This window comes from Schistocerca nitens, chromosome 4, assembly GCF_023898315.1.
Source record: "Schistocerca nitens isolate TAMUIC-IGC-003100 chromosome 4, iqSchNite1.1, whole genome shotgun sequence".
In the NCBI taxonomy this organism is placed as follows: Eukaryota; Metazoa; Arthropoda; class Insecta; order Orthoptera; family Acrididae; genus Schistocerca; species Schistocerca nitens.
Window position 1 is genome coordinate 615564099 of NC_064617.1, and position 16620 is coordinate 615580718.

The following is a 16620-nucleotide window of genomic DNA, read 5'->3' on the forward strand; positions in this document are numbered from 1 at the left end:
AAAATCTTGTCAATGCTGTATTTAAAAGTCTATGTATTACATTGTTATTCTACTACATACCAATAATAGCAGGAGAATTCAAATTAGGAAGTGGTATTATAGAAAGTTTGTAACAAGTTGAAGCATTTTGTAATAGAAATTATTAGCAACAAAAACAAAATTTCATTTTTGGGACATGGAAAACTGTTATGACATTAAGTAAACTCAGTTCTTTTGAAAATATCATGTGTTCGATAATAAAGAGATCTTCCATTTCACGGTACAAGATGGTGCACTATGACAAAGTATGACAAACAGCCACATGTTATGCAACTAGTTTTAAAAAGACACATAATGTTAGTCACCGTAAAACACTGTAAATGAATAATTAGTAATAACCACAAAATAGCTTTAACATATAGTACAGCACTTATGTATGTAAAGCTCACAATACTTACAAACACTGCACAAAACACAACTCATGTCTCACAACAACAAAAAATAATAGAAAATGCTGGAAACTTCTTATGGCAGTCTCTAGTGAGTGTTCCCTCATTTTATTTCTAAAATATGTCATTAGATCGAAGAACCGATCAGGAATCATTGTGTTTCCATAGGTACACTATCCTCCAGGTATAACTATCTCCCCTATAACTGAAATTGCTATGAGGGAAAAGAGCAGCAATGAAATTTATAATCTTGGTTGTCACAAATGCTTGGTAGCTTCTGAACGTGTCACGATTTCTGAGGTTGTGTTCAGGATGGAACCTAATACCAGATCTGAAACTGTTGTTAGTTAAAAGGGGGGCAATGAAATTTATTGGAAAAAACTGGTGACAGTGTTCCCTCTCCAATCCTTCCAAATTCTGCAAAATACGAGGGTGATATGAAAAGTTCTCAGAACAGAATAAAAAAAAAGTACTGATATCACTGAAACATTTTTAATTTTCTAATGTAGTCTCCTTGTAAATTAATGCATTTGGTCCAACGATGTTCCAGTGCCTTGATCCTATCTCAAAAATGTGTTTTCTACAGGGCTGCAAAATAACTGTCAACTCCGGCTATCAATTCTTCGTTTAAAGTGAATCTTCGTCCACCAAGAAAAATTTTCAGTTTTGGGAAGGTATGGAAGTCTGACGGAGCCACATCAGGTGAATAAGGTGGGTGAGGCAACAATTCATACCTTAGTTAATGTAATTTTGCCATGGCGATGGCACATGTGTGAGCATGCATTGTCTTGATGGAAGATGACTTTCAATCAGCAATCCCCCATGACCATTTTGTACACTTTTGCAATGATTTCTGGAGTAGCGATACATCTTGGCCGACCACTGCATGGATCATTATCCAAGCTCTCCCAACCAAATTTAAATTCATTTGTCCACTAGGCAACAGTTGAATATGAAGGAGCAGAGTCCCATGGTGTATTCTGGAAATCAGCATGAATGTCCTTTGCTTTCATACCTTTCTTTACGAAGTACTTAATCACTGCTCGAATCTCAATTTTTTCCATCTTCGCAAATCACTACGCAGGAACAACAGAGCCACGCCACCACCACAGCTCTCTTCCAAGAGCACTGACGTGGCATGTGTTTACATGCCACAGTCCAATGAATATCACGTGAACAACTCATTGCGCTAGTGCTGACCTCTTGTGGTGATTCTGAAGACTTTCCAAATCACCCTCATACATTTACATGTGACCTCAACTGCCAAAGCTTCATCTGCAAAGGTAAGATAACCCATCTGTTAATCTATGACACAATGTAGCAACAATGACCTTAGCAGCAACCCATTCTGTACGCTCAGATGATAGTCAACAATCTGCAGAGAAGTGCTGTGTCAAACACTTTCTGGAAATCTGGGAATGTGGAATCTGCCTGTTGCCCTCCATGCATTGTACCGTGGATATCACGTGAAAAAAAGGAGAAGCTGTGTTTCATATGAATGATGCTTTCTAAATCCGTGCTGATTTGTGGACAGAAGATTTTCTGTCTCAAGGAAATTCATCATATCTGAATATAGGATATGCTCAAGAATTCTGCAGCAAACAGATGTTAAGGATATTGGTCTGTAATTTTGCTGGTTCATTCTTTTATCGTTCTTATATACACGAGTCACCAGTTCTTCTTCCCAGTCACTCGGGACTTTACATGTGTCAAGAGGTTTGCAATAAATGCAAGCCAAGGAAAGACCAAATGTCAAAGTTTTCTCTATAAAACCAAACTGGGATTCCATCTGGATCTGGCAACTTATTTGTTTTCAACTCCTTCAGTTGCTTCTCAATGTCAGTGAAGCCTATTATTATGTCAGGTATGACTATTCTATGTTCTTCATACGGAAGTCTGTGTGACAAGTCAAGTGATGGCATGTCTGTCCAGTCCTCCTACATCAATGGTAAAATTTAAAATTAAAGCTTTCTTTTTGCTGCCTTCTAGATCTCAACCAGACTCTTTTAAACATTGTTCAATTGGTCACTTATCATTAAAGTCAGTCAAGGCCACTACAGAAACAACTCTGCAACTGAATTATCTCGGGAACACTAGACTCTTTCTACAATATTTCCGGTGCGCCATTTCCCAGGCTCCCAGTGAGGGCATACATTATATGTCAACAAAGAGACAAATGCAATTTTATTAAATGTCACTGGTATGTGATTTTACATTCTTGGTAGCAGAGATAAAGTGCTTTCAGGAGACCAAGAGAAAGTTACATCACATAACCTATTCAACATAAATGTTTTCTTGGTGTGTTTTCATCTACAACAAGTCACTCAGAATTATGGAAAGGTACGCTAAATGGAATACACAATGGTAAAGCAAGATGTAGAGAATGTTAAGGGAAACATAGGCCAAGAGAAGGAACTGATACACAGGGCAGAAACACATTCAATCACATCAGATTCCTGACAACGCCTGTATAATGTAGGTCCATCATCCACATCTGCCACCCCATTCCCCTTTTCTTCCCCTGCCCCCACTCATCCTTCCCTGTACCCCATTATGTTAGCCTCACAGTTATCACATTGTTCGGCAACATCAGAATACTGTTGACTAACCTACAGGTTTTGCTTTATTAAATATAATTTCAGCAACCTACATAGGATGTCGATTTGCAGCCTTGGAATCAGTTCTCAGCAGGATGCAGCAGAAGCAGCATCCTACTGAAGATGGCGAACAGGTGGATTGCCCAAATATTGAATTGATTTGATTTTAGGATTTAGCAAACCTGAAGAGACTTTCAAGACTTACTACGCCAGAAATGCGTACAAAGTCACAATAATTATTCTTATCTACAAAATAACAGTCTATTAGGTTTCTGCATATTTCTGTCATATCTGGCAATGTGTCTACTACGTATGTTGTAGGGTGAGAACCTGCAAGCCTTCAAACTTTAAGTTGGAGCTAGGAACTTCTATTAATCAAATAAGTACCATTCAAAGCTATACTGCTCTGTAATATGTTTGTTTCCACGGCCATCTTCACAGTAGCTGTTATAATCGATTATTATTAGTTGTCCATGTGTTCTGCCTATGAGATATTACACAATCAAGTCACTTTTGTAGGAAGTCTTCACAAATATTTTGAGAATTGTTTCAATTGTAATACTTATGTCTCCAGAATATGATAAAATGTTCAAAACTGGGATAGTTAGTAGATGACAGATTTTTATGTTAACAGTAGCTGTAAAATTCTATCAGTGTACACGACTCTTCATTTCAACCAACCACTGTACACAATTTATTTATCACCTTTTGATGTGTTTCATTAATGTGTTTCAACATTTCTAAACTGTTTCATTTCATTTTACAAAAGAAATGTTGATAACACTGGCATCACATCAATGAGAGAGAGAGAGAGAGAGAGAGAGAGAGAGGGAGGGAGGGAGGGAGAGAAGCAAGGATTATATCAGGGTCTAACCACCATTAAAGATTAATTATGGCTATTGTATTACACTTCTTTTCAAGAACCATGTCTTCAGCTTCTTGCACATTTATATCACAATTTATCTACATCTACATCTCCATCTACATGGATGGTTTGCAAATCACACTTAAGTATTTGGCAGAGGGTTCACCGAACCACCTTCACAATAATTCTGTTATTCCACTCTTGAACAGTGCAAGGAAAAAATGAACACCTATATCTTTCCAAGTGTGTTCTGATTTCCCTTATTTTGTTACAATGATCATTTCTGCTTATGTAGGTTGGTGTCAACAAAATATGTACATATTCTGTGGAGCAAGTTAGTGATCGAAATTTTGTGAAAAGATCCTGTCACAATGAGAAACAACTTTGCTTTAATGAAGTCCACTCCAAATCCTGTATCAAGTCCATGACACTCTCCCCCTATTTCTCAATAATACAAAAAATGTTGCCCTTCTTTGAACTTCCTCGGTGTACTCCGTTAATCCTATCTGATATGGACCCCGCACCACACAGCAGTACTCCGAAAGAGGATGGACAAATGTAGTGTAGGCAGTCTCTTTTTATGCACCTTGTTGTATCGACTTTTAACAATTAATGCATGAAGCAGCATTAGTTATATCCTTGCTTTTGTTTGTTCTTTACAACAAACATGTAGAGGGCCACCTCATGAAACAAAATGTGATTGATGGCCGACCTTCCTACAATTGTTCACCACATATGAATTTCATTACTAGAATGAGGAAGCAAATCTTTCATGAATGGTCACAGATGTGGAAACTCTCACAATACATGAAAGGAAGACATTATGCAGTAACACAGCTGAGCATTCTGCAAGAAACCTGTGTTTCACAGTTTATGCTATCTAGATGCTATACCACTACTATAACGCACATCACTTTGGGTCACATGTTATTCTTCACATCTTTATAGGATGAAAGTTCAGCCATCTCAGTACTGCAAAGTGCATCCAATGAGATTGCAGACCTCACCCACGTGATACTTGGGTGTTCATGTTATGACAGACAACAGCACAAACTTCTTACAGCCTTGATCAGAGCAGGAATTCTCCAACCTACAATGGTGACCCATCAGTTTCAGCAGCTGTCCACAGCAGACTATGTCAGTATTGCCCATTTTCCGCAAAAAGCAGATATCTCTACATATGTGAATTGAAGTCCATTGTTCACTTCTGTCTGCACGTTCATGCTACTCTCAAATTTTGATACCATTTTCACTAACATACGGACCAATTTGTGGGGATGTTTTGTCTATATAATTTTAAGTATTTTGTGCTAATTAGCTGAACTACGATTAATGAAAGTCCCCACCGCTGTGAAAATGATTTTCCATCTAGCAGTGAAAGGCGTAGGGCCGCCTGACTATTGCGCCACTCTGGTGCAAGCATCACAGGTTGTTTATGAACTGCTGTATATTCAATCTCCCCTGAAATTTTATGCTGACAACATCTACAGTGTTTGAAATGTTTCAATGCCAAGTAACAGTGGGAAAATGATGCCCAAGTGTGTATCCCGTTTGGGACTGGGTTCCAGTGCCCCATAAAACATCTGTTGAAGCATAACACAAAATAATGTGAGATTTGCGTAACAACCATAGCCCTATGGATAATTGCACCAATTTGTTCTCTGCTGACTTCCATCAAATCTTACCAGTAATCATATGAAGCCAAGGCATCTGTCATTGCCCTCTAGATGTGAACTGCACTATTTGAAATCATCCATACATTTTACACAAACAAGTTACCTGCCACATTTTTCTGTCTGTATGTGAAGGCTAATCTTAGACACTACTGTGCACATTTTGACCTGGTTTTCACTAATACATTCAGATATTGTCCAGAATAATGTGAGTGATTTCCATCACACCAATTATGTTCACTAACTTAATTATGGTGTCTCTCACAGTGCAGGCTGTTACTGTGCGAAGGAGAATGCCCACTTCTCCTTCGCTACTCCCTGTAGCAGTGAAAGTTCTCGATCTCTTAGAGCCACCACTGATGCAGTAGTGTGATCCATTGTCCTGCCAAAAGCAGGATGACCAATTTCAGAAGTCGACCCAAAAACTAGAATTTGATATTGAAAATAAATGTAATAATGTAGAATCTGAATTTAGTGGAAAATTACAATTTTGTGAAAATGTATGTAATGTTAAATTTAATTCTGTAAGATAGGAAATGAATATCTTGAAAGAGAGCACAGATCGATCTATGGAATTAATATTGATTACGCAGTCGAAAATCCCATGTGTTAGTATACGAGCTGTTACTACAAGAGATGTCAGTTCACAAGTAAATAATGTAGAACAAAACTTCAAAGAAAAAATAGTCAACTTTGACATTATAAATGTAAGTAGTCTGGCAGAACCTTTTGAGCTAATTATAGATAGAGAAATTTCCGAGAGTATAATCTCCGGAAACATTGGGACTGTTGCTATTTCCAAACCTAATGATACTAACACCGTTATAGATGACTTGGGCAAAGAATTCAAACTTGTCCATGCCAAGGTAGAAAACAGAATAACTTTACTAGATAACACAACATCAGGTAAAGTGGTAATTGTTCTGTTGTGGGTAGACTTTCATACAAAATTTAACAAAAAGTACCGGTTTGCATTTGCTCAAGTGAGGTTCATATTAGATCCATGGGATCTGGGCGGAGTCACATCTGTCCCCCATGGGATGTTAATGTTCTGTGTTAACGGGTGGAGTGATAACTGCCAGCTCCCACGGGCAGAGTGATAACCGCCAGCTCCCAAGTTGTTTTCGGTGTTCCTTCCAAGGTTACTTTTCCTGCACCAAATTCCATTCAAATTTTGAACTATAGTATAATATATTCTTGGATTCTTATACTATCCTATGGTCCTGTTGCTTTTCCATCCTTGTCTTTACTTGACTGACAAGCAATGGCTGCTGCAGATCACTAATATCAAGGCCATACTGCTTCTTGTAGTATTAGCAATAAGTGATTGTATCACCATTCGTGGTCTCGAAGGTGTTACGTATGCTTCTGGTCCAGATTATGTAATCAACTGCATAAATTGTGTTATTATATCAACTCATGACTGAAGAATCTATTAGTGTTTTCATAATATGCTCTCTAAAAGCAGTTGGATTCTGATTTGATATAAACGCAGTTGCCTCCATAACAATTAGTGCCCGATGTAGGTGTAAGACGAGCGCACCCTCCACTCCAGTTAGCATTAAATCCCGAGTTAGAAGACGTCCTTGAGTATTTAAGTCACCCATGCGCTCCGCTCTAGTCAGCAAGTATCCCGAATCCCAGTATCAGAGTATAGTTAGGTCTTAGTTTTGCCTAAGCTGTTCTTTGAGAGTTACAAAGAAATATTAGATTAATACAAGACAGAAATCTGTATGAAACATTACATAAAACATAATTTTTCACCCTTTGTAAGATATAATATAAATGTGATTCAACAGCCAGTCTCTTCCGCCTTCCACATATATTTAGGTTTTTATTTTTGCCTAAATTAGTCTTTGTACGTAATCTCTTCACCAGTTTTTCCATACAAACATGTGTGTACAGGTATTGATGAACGGAGACGGATTGTGTGTGTGTGTGTGTGTGTGTGTGTCTGTGAGAGAGAGAGAGAGAGAGAGAGAGAGAGAGAGAGAGAGAGAGAGAGAGGACAGTATAATATGATGGTACTATTGAGACATAGTGATGTCGAGGTGACATGAACTGAATAGAGAATTATATATGTGTATAAAAGTATAATATAAACCGAATAACTAGACAACTTATTGTAGTGTATAATTTTCTATTTTTATAGAATATTTTATACCTTTTATGTAATGTGTTGTAAATAGGGAGGGTTTGTATCGATTTTGAAAGGGGTGAAAGATATATATAAAAACAAAGATGATGTGACTTACCAAATGAAAGCGCTGGCAGGTCGATAGACACACAAACAAACACAAACATACACACAAAATTCTAGCTTTCGCAACCAACGGTTGCTTCGTCAGGAAAGAGGGAAGGAGAGGGAAAGATGAAAGGATGTGGGTTTTAAGTCTTTCCGCTCCCGGGATTGGAATGACTCCCTTGAAACCCACATCCTTTCGTCTTTCCCTCTCCTTCCCTCTTTCCTGACGAAGCAACCATTGGTTGCAAAAGCTAGAATTTTGTGTGTATGTTTGTGTGTCTATCGACCTGCCAGAGCTTTCATTTAGTAAGTCACATCATCTTTGTTTTTAGAAATATTTTTTCCACGTGGAATGTTTCCCTCTATATATATATATATATATATATATATATATATATATATATATCAATGCTTTCGTTTGGTAAGTTACATCATCTTTGTGGGAAAAATATATCTAAAAACAAAGATTCTGTAACTTACCAAACAAAAGCGTTGGTAAGTTGACAGAAACAATAACACAAACACGCACACAAATTTCAAGCTTTTGCCACCCACGGTTGCTTCATCAGGAAAGAGGGAAGGAGAGGGAAAGACAAAAGGATGTGAGTTTTAAGGGAGAGGGTAAGGAGTCATTCCAATCCCGGGAGCAGAAAGACTTACCTTGGGGGGAAAAGGGACAGGTATACACTCGCGCGCGTGCACACACACACATATCCATCCGTACATAACAGACACAAGCAGACATGCTTGTAAGTCTTTCCGTTCCTGGGATTGGAATGACTCCTTACCCTCTCCCTTAAAACCCACATCCTTTTGTCTTTCCCTCTTTCCTGATGAAGCAACCGTTGGTTGCAAAAGCTTGAATTTTGTGTGTGTGTTTGTGTTTGTTTGTGTGTCTATCAACATACCAATGCTTTCGTTTGGATATATATATATGGTTATAATAGAGGGAAACATTCCACGTAGGAAAAATATATCTAAAAACAAAGATGATGTGACTTACCAAATGAAAGTGCTGGCAGGTCGACAGACACACAAACGAACACAAACATACACACAAAATTCAAGCTTTCGCAACAAACTGTTGCCTCATCAGGAAAGAGGGAAGGAGAGGGAAAGACGAAAGGATGTGGGTTTTAAGGGAGAGGGTAAGGAGTCATTCCAATCCCGGGAGCGGAAAGACTTACCTTAGGGCGAAAAAAGGACAGGTATACACTCGCACACACACACATATCCATCCACACATATACAGACACAAGCAGACATATTTTTCCTGCTTGTGTCTGTATATGTGTGGATGGATGTGTGTGTGTGTGCGCGAGTGTATACCTGTCCTTTTTTCCCCCTAACGTAAGTCTTTCCGCTCCCGGGATTGGAATGACTCCTTACCCTCTCCCTTAAAAACCCACATCCTTTCGTCTTTCCCTCTCCTTCCCTCTTTCCTGATGAGGCAACAGTTTGTTGCGAAAGCTTGAATTTTGTGTGCATGTTTGTGTTCGTTTGTGTGTCCGTCGACCTGCCAGCACTTTCATTTGGTAAGTCACATCATCTTTGTTTATATATATAACAGAGGGAAACATTCCACGTGGAAAAAATATATCTAAAAAGAAAGATGATGAGACTTACCAAACAAAAGCGCTGGCAGGTCGATAGACACACAAACAAACACAAATATACACACAAAATTCTAGCTTTCGCAACCAACGGTTGCTACGTCAGGAAAGAGGGAAGGAGAGGGAAAGATGAAAGGATGTGGGTTTTAAGGGAGAGGGTAAGGAGTCATTCCAATCCCGGGAGCGGAAAGACTTACCTTAGGGGGAAAAAAGGACAGGTATACACTCGCACACACACACATATCCATCCACACATGCAGACACAAGCAGAAAATATTTCTGCTTGTGTCTGTATGTGTGGATGGATATGTGTGTGTGTGCGAGTGTATACCTGTCCTTTTTTCCCCCTAAGGTAAGTCTTTCCACTCCCGGGATTGGAATGACTCCTTACCCTCTCCCTTAAAACCCACATCCTTTCATCTTTCCCTCTCCTGCCCTCTTTCCTGACGAAGCAACCGTTGGTTGCGAAAGCTAGAATTTTGTGTGTATATTTGTGTTTGTTTGTGTGTCTATCGACCTGCCAGCGCTTTTGTTTGGTAAGTCTCATCATCTTTATATATATATATATATATATATATATATATATATATATATATATATATATATATATATAGGGTGTTACAAAAATGTACGGCCAAACTTTCAGGAAACATTCCTCACACGCAAAGAAAGAAAATATGTTAAGTGGACATGTGTCCGGAAACGCTTACATTCCATGTTAGAGCTCATTTTATTACTGCTCTTCAAATCACATTAACCATGGAATGGAAACAGACAGCAACAGAACTTACCAGCGTGACTTCAAACACTTTGTTACAGGAAATGTTCAAAATGTCCTCCGTTAGCGAGGATACATGCATCCACCATCTGTCGCATGGAATCCCTGATGCGCTGATGCAGACCTGGAGAATGGCGTATTGTATCACAGCCGTCCACAATACGAGCATGAAGAGTCTCTACATTTGGTACCGGGGTAACGCAGACAAGAGCTTTCAAATGCCCCCATAAATGAAAGTCAAGAGGGTTGAGGTCAGGAGAGTGTGGAAGTCATGGAATTGGTCCGCCTCTACCAATCCATCGGTCACCGAATCTGTTGTTGAGAAGCGTATGAACACTTCGACTGAAATGTGCAGGAGCTCCATCGTGCATGACCCACATGTTGTGTCATACTTGTAAAGGCACATGCTCTAGCAGCACAGGTAGAGTATCCCATATGAAATCATGATAACGTGCACCATTGAGCGTAGGTGGAAGAACATGGGGCCCAATCAAGACATCACCAACAATGCCTGCCCAAACGTTCACAGAAAATCTGTGTTGATGACGTGATTGCACAATTGCATGCGGATTCTCGTCAGCCCACACATGTTGATTGTGAAAATTTACAATTTGATCACATTGGAGTACATACTGACGAAACTAAAATGAGCTCTAACATGGAAATTAAGCATTCCAAATGAAAGCGTTGGTACGTTGATGGAGACAATAACAAACACAAACACACACACAAAATTCAAGCTTTCGCAACCCACAGTTGCTTCACCAGGAAACAGGGAAGGAGAGGGAAGGACGAAAGGATGTGGGTTTTAAGGGAGAGGGTAAGGAGTCATTCCAATCCCGGGAGCGGAAAGACCTACCTTAGGGGGAAAAAGGGACAGGTATACACTTGCGCGCGCCCACACACACACACACACACACACACACACACACACACACACACACACACATATCCATCCGTACACATATGTGGAGATGGATGTGTGTGTGTGTGTGCGCGCGAGTTTATACCTGTCCCTTTTCCCCCCTAATGTAGGTCTTTCCGCTCCCGGGATTGGAATGACTCCTTACTCTCTCCCTTAAAACCCACATCCTTTCGTCTTTCCCTCTCCTTCCCTCTTTCCTGATGAAGCAACCGTGGGTTGCGAAATCTTGATATTTGTGTGTGTGTTTGTGTGTTTTTTATTGTGTCTATCTACCAGCGCTTTCCCGTTTGGTAAGAGAGAGAGAGATGGTTGGTTGGTTGTTTCGGGGAAGGAGACCAGACAGCGAGGTCATCGGTCTCATCGGATTAGGGAAGGACGGGGAAGGAAGTCGGCCGTGCCCTTTCAAAGGAACCATCCCGGCATTTGCCTGGAGCGATTTAGGGAAATCACGGAAAACCTAAATCAGGATGGCCAGACGCGGGATTGAACCGTCGTCCTCCCGAATGCGAGTCCAGTGTCTAACCACTGCGCCACCTCGCTCGGTAGATGGTTGGTTGGTTGTTTGGGGAAGGAGACCAGACAGCGAGGTCATCGGTCTCATCGGATTAGGGAAGGACGGGGAAGGAAGTCGGCCGTGCCCTTTGAAAGGAACCATCCCGGCATTTGCCTGGAGCGATTTAGGGAAATCACGGAAAACCTAAATCAGGATGGCCGGACGCGGGATTGAACCGTCGTCCTCCCGCTCGGTAGAGAGAGAGAGAGAGGGGACTAGCGGACTAATAATGACCCCATATCACATATGTACAGAAGTATAGAAAAGCTAGAATAATGCTACATCAAGTATGCATCAGAGGATACGTGAGTAAAGAAAGAGGACATAGGCCAGAGGAGAAATTATTAAGGAGGGTCAGTCTATCAAAAAGTCTGACGACATGTAGGATAGTGGGACTCTTATAACCCAAGAAAGCATAAAATATGTTGAATAATGGATGTAGGCATGATGTACACTGGAAGCGTAGAAGTTGTTGCTTAAAGGAGGTCTCTAGGATATGAAGTGAGGTATTAAAGAGTGAGTATGAAGTGTGAAATAGTTTTTAATTTTACCAGATAATATTTAATAATGGTGTACATATAGACGTATACTGGGGCAATGAACTATGAAGCCCCTCAGGAAGGGGAAGGAAGACGCACCCAGTATTTATTGGATGAAAAGGGCAGATAGGCAGACCCAAGAGAGGCTCACCTACACTGTGCGGACAGGGGCGCCAAGAAGGGGATTGACCTGTACCAGAGATTAGGAAGTTAAAAGGGGCGTACCTACCAAAACGGAGGGAGGAAGAGCATTCACAGAGTCAACCTGTAGCTAAGGTATAGGTACTGTGCCTAAACGGATAAAGGCAGTATTGTGACAAAAATCACACTTTTTCCACAAATTATTCTGGTAAGTTTGAATTCTCTATTCTACTGGTAGTGTCAGGTTGTATGTTTAAGAGTGTCTGAAAGAACACTTTTATTTGCCCAGCGTTCCTCCAGACTACAAGAAACTGTAAATAATGAAATGGATAAGTACTAAAGAAAGAAAACGAAAAACAGTACAGAATGGTAGTGTAAAGAGCAACCATAATTAAGGGTCTGTGACACCTGAAGTTTACAATTGGAAATTGAGACAGAGTTTTAATGAACCCTAAATATTAGGAAAACTTATCAGAGTACCATTAAATATTCGAGTTTAATGTCAACTTAGTGTAAGAGTAGAATGAAGGAAAAGGTAGTTAAAGTTTACTCTAAGTAAGTACAAAGAGCTGTGTTAGAATGTATACTGTTAGAATTGTATGTGATATAAGTTTACGTAATGATTTTATAAAATATCGTGTGTTCGATTTAAGGGGGGGGGGGGGGGGGGGAATATGTAGTGCTTCGAGAATTTCGGAGGAAATTCTAGAATCACTCGGCCTTCCACCATTTCGAACACCTGATATTTTAGATATGAGTAGGAGAAACGAATCAGCCGACTGCCCATATCTGTATGTGCAGGTCAAAATGAACAGCCACGAGGAAAAAGATGGACATGACGGCACGAACAGCAGCAGACAAGTACTTGCTGAATGGTCCACAGAGTTTCATGTACGGGCAAAGAAGAAAAAGAAAAGTTTATGTAGTATTCTGTGCTCTTTAATTTCTGTGATGATTGTAAAAAGACTAGCGTACAAATGAAAGTAGTTTCCTAAGGACACTCATGAAATGGACTTGTTTGAGACTAGAGATTCTCAAATTACTCTATGTCTTGGTTATGATCGAAGCGAGACACATGTAAGCTATTTTGAAGAAGTGCAAATGATTCTAATGTTCAAAGAATGAGTTAGCTTGGCGAAGTTATTGTTGATGAACATTGAAAATATATTGTGATTAATCTGAAAAGTATTCTATAAGTACACAAATTATTTCAAGAATAGAGAAGTAGTTAGTAAATTCACTTAAGCAGCACCATATCTTTGGAGAAGAAGCTTTCAGGAGATCGACAAGTGGATTAACCAGAGAAGAGGATCGGCTACACACACCGTTGAATTGAGAGACGTGTGAGTATTGCACCCCAGCACCACATTGTCTCTTGATGTCATCCAGAGAACGTTATAAGCTTTTCTGGCACATGCTGCTTAAATTGTTTTAAGATGATGATACTCATTTACCTGATGTTGTTCTCTCAACTTTAATCATAAATCTATGCAGTTATCCATAAATACAACTGCCATTATGCCACACAAGTCATCAAACTGTAGAGACTTTGTGCTACCTGTGCAAAGCTGGGGAGGATTGCTAATCCAGCTATAAATTAGATGCAAAGGTTTCAGCATAACAAGATGTGGCACATGTACTGTATTATTTTTAGCAAGAGGAATACCAGTGAGGTTGTCTTGATCTGATTGGTGTAGTCTTCAAGGGAATTCATATGTACAGGATACTCAGACACAATTTATGTGTAGGAATGTCTACTGCTATTGTGAACATTTCTTTCTGATTGTTAGAGTCATATTCTCTTTCATTTCAATAGTTCAAAGTGCATCATGGAGTTTAACTTGTATCATGGTAATTTAATATACCTGTGTTCTATATATGATATTGTGTAACAGTTCTGCCAATATTCACTTCTAAGGCTAATTTGTTACAGCCTAAGCCTACTTAATAATAACAATAATAATATTATAAATAACTCCTCGATATGTTTTCATTTATCTGCAGTGATTTCAAATTGGACACACCACGTCTTGGGCAAGGTATATCCATTTGATTCTGTAGTCCAATGAGGCAGTAATTATATGGATTGTCATATTGATATGATATGCTATGACATGTGATTAATTTTTACCTTTCGCAAGTATGAATTTATACCACCTATATACAGGGTGTTACAAAAAGGTACGGCCAAACTTTCAGGAAACATTCCTCACACACAAACAAAGAAAAGATGTTATGTGGACATGTGTCCGGAAACGCTTAATTTCCATGTTAGAGCTCATTTTAGTTTTGTCAGTATGTACTGTACTTCCTCGATTCACCGCCAGTTGGCCCAATTGAAGGAAGGTAATGTTGACTTCGGTGCTTGTGTTGACATGCGACTCATTGCTCTACAGTACAAGCATCAAGCACATCAGTACATAGCGTCAACAGGTTAGTGTTCATCACGAACGTGGTTTTGCAGTCAGTGCAATGTTTACAAATGCGGAGTTGGCAGATGCCTATTTGATGTATGGATTAGCATGGGGCAATAGCCGTGGCGCGGTATGTTTGTATCGAGACAAATTTCCAGAACAAAGGTGTCCCGACAGGAAGACGTTCGAAGCAATTAATCGGCATCTTAGGGAGCACGGAACATTCCAGCCTATGACTTGCGACTGAGGAAGACCTAGAACGACGAGGACACCTGCAATGGATGAGGTAATTCTTCTTGCAGTTGACAATAACCCTAATGTCAGCGTCAGAGAAGTTGCTGCTGTACAAGGTAACATTGACCATATCATTGTATGGAGAGTGCTGCGGGAGAACCAGTTGTTTCCGTACCATGTACAGCGTGTGCAGGCACTATCAGCAGCTGATTGGCCTCCACGGGTACACTTCTGTGAATGGTTCATCCAACAATGTGTCAATCCTCATTTCAGTGCAGATGTTCTCTTTACGGATGAGGCTTCATTCCAATGTGATCAAATTGTAAATTTTCACAATCAACATGTGTGGGCTGACGAGAATCCGCATGCAATTGTGCAATCATGTCATCAACACTGATTTTCTGTGAACGTTTGGGCAGGCATTGTTGGTGATGTCTTGATTGGGCCCCATGTTCTTCCACCTACGCTCAAAGGAGCACGTTATCATGATTTCATACGGGATACTCTACCTGTGCTGCTAGAACATGTGCCTTTACAAGTATGACACAACATGTGGGTCATGCACGATGGAGCTCCTGCACATTTCAGTCGAAGTGTTCATACGCTTCTCAACAACAGATTCGGTGACCGATGGATTGGTAGAGGCGGACCAATTCCATGGCTTCCACACTCTCCTGACCTCGACCCTCTTGACTTTCATTTATGGGGGCATTTGAAAGCTCTTGTCTACGTTACCCCGGTACCAAATGTAGAGACTCTTCGTGCTCGTATTGTGGACGGCTGTGATAAAATACGCCATTCTCCAAGGCTGCATCAGGGATTCCATGCGACGAAGGGTGGATGCATGTATCCTCGCTAACGGAAGACATTTTGAACATTTCCTTTGACAAAGTGTTTGAAGTCACGCTGGTACGTTATGTTGCTGTGTGTTTCCATTTCATGATTAATGTGATTTGAAGATAAGTAATAAAATGAGCTCTAACATGGAAAGTAAGCGTTTCCAGACACATGTCCACATAACATATTTTCTTTCTTTGTGTATGAGGAATGTTTCCTGAAAGTTTGGCCGTACCTTTTTGTAACACCCTGTATAACTGATTGGACTTTATGTATTTATAGTTATTTCATGCTTCGTCCTGATGTAAAAAGATACTGTGATGATGATGATGATGTGAAACCAAAACCAGTACTTATAATAACAGACAAAATTAAACAACTATCTTCCATTTAAACACACACACACACACACACACACACACACACTATTATATTGAAATAATTTTACGGACATTGTATAATGCTTGTGTTACTTTTTTAGATGGTCACGATGTTTTCCATGCATTTTTGGTAATGTGACAAGTTTCTCCAAACCAGTGATGTAGCAGGATGGGTCCTGTGCTCATAAACAGCTGTTCACTGTCGATGTGACTTCATTATCAGTGTTGAAGTTTTTACCTATAAGATGACCTTTCAGTTGGGTGAACAGGTGAAAATCACCTGTGGACAAGATCTGGTGAGGATGAGGGAACATTTTGCAATTGAATGTTCTGAGCTCCACCTGGGTCATTCGAGCTGCATCAGGCTAAGCATTGTTTTGAAGGAAGAGAACTTTGTC

The 16620-nt window shown here is 39.9% G+C and overlaps 1 protein-coding gene across 1 annotated transcript in view; it reads right to left on the reverse strand.

Moving 5' to 3' along the window:
- LOC126251307 (intermembrane lipid transfer protein VPS13D) overlaps positions 1–16620 on the reverse strand; it is a 520493-nt gene that overhangs the window by 240846 nt on the left and 263027 nt on the right. The gene's annotated exons all lie outside the window — the stretch shown is intronic.